Source organism: Bombus pyrosoma, linkage group LG8 (assembly GCF_014825855.1).
Source record: "Bombus pyrosoma isolate SC7728 linkage group LG8, ASM1482585v1, whole genome shotgun sequence".
Classification (NCBI taxonomy): domain Eukaryota; kingdom Metazoa; phylum Arthropoda; class Insecta; order Hymenoptera; family Apidae; genus Bombus; species Bombus pyrosoma.
Genome location: NC_057777.1, coordinates 9,144,168 through 9,145,633, shown reverse-complemented (window position 1 = coordinate 9,145,633; position 1,466 = coordinate 9,144,168).

Genomic DNA, 1,466 nt, shown 5'->3' with positions numbered 1-1,466 from the left:
AACGCGCTCCGAATTGTCTTCGTAACCCCAATTGCAGCCGAGATACGTTCGAATAGATTTACGTGACCTTGAAAATTTTAAAACTACAATTGCACTGGATTTGTCAGGCAAGAGAGTCAACATATGGCAAACCGAACGATGTGCCCTGTATAAAGAATGAAATGCGGAGTATAACGCGCATCGAAATGTCATCGTAACCCCAATAGCAGCGGAGATACGTTCAAGTAGATTTATTTAGCCTTGAAAATTTTAAAACGATAATTGCACTGGAATTAACAGGGTAGAATGTTGACATGGGGCAAACCGAACGATGTGCCTTGTATAAAGAATCAAATGTGGAGTAAAATGCGGTCCGTATTGTTTTCGTAATCCCAATAACAGCGGAGATAAGTTGAATTAGATTTATTTGGCCTTGAAAATTTAAAAACTATAATTTCTCTGGATTTGACAGGCAAGACAGTTAACATAGGGCAAACCGAACGATGTGCCCAGTATAAAGAATCAAATGTGGAGTATAACGCGCATCGAAATGTCATCGTAACCCCAATAGCAGCGGAGATACGTTCAAGTAGATTTATTTGGCCTTGAAAATTTTAAAACGATAATTGCACTGGAATTAACAGGGTAGAATGTTGACATGAGGCAAACCGAACGATGTGCCTTGTATAAAGAATCAAATGTGGAGTAAAACGCGCTCCGAAGTGTCTTCGTAACCCTAATGACGGAGGAGATACGATCAATTAGATTTATTTGGCCTTGAAAATTTTAAAACTATAATTGTACTGTAATTAACAGGGTAGAATGTTGACATGGGGCAAACCGAACGATGTGCCTTGTATAAAGAATCAAATGTGGAGTAAAAGGCGCTCCGAATTGTCTTCGTAACCCCAATTGCAGCAGAGATACGTTCAAATAGATTTACTTGGCCTTGAAAATTTAAAAACTATAATTGCATTGGATTTGACAGGCAAGAGCGTTAACATAGGGTAAACCGAACGATGTGCCCTGTACAAAGAACGAAATGTGGAGTATAACGCTCACCGAATAGTCTTCGTAACCACAATAGCAGCGGAGATATGTTCAATTAGATTTACGTGACCTTGAAAATTTTAAAACTACAATTGCACTGGATTTGTCAGGCAAGAGAGTCAACATAGGGGAAACCGAACGATGTGCCCTGTATAAAGAATGAAATGCTGAGTATAACGCGCTCCGAATTGTCTTCGTAACCCCAATACCAGCGGAGATAGGTTCATATAGACTTACATGGCCTTGAAAATTTAGGAACTATAATTGTATTGGATTTGACAGGCAAGAGAGTTAACATAGGGCAAACCGAACGATGTGCCCTGTACAAAGAACGAAATGTGGAGTATAACGCGCTCCGAATTGTCTTCGTAACCCCAATACCAGCGGAGATAGGTTCATATAGACTTACTTGGCCTTGAAAATTTAAGAACTATAAT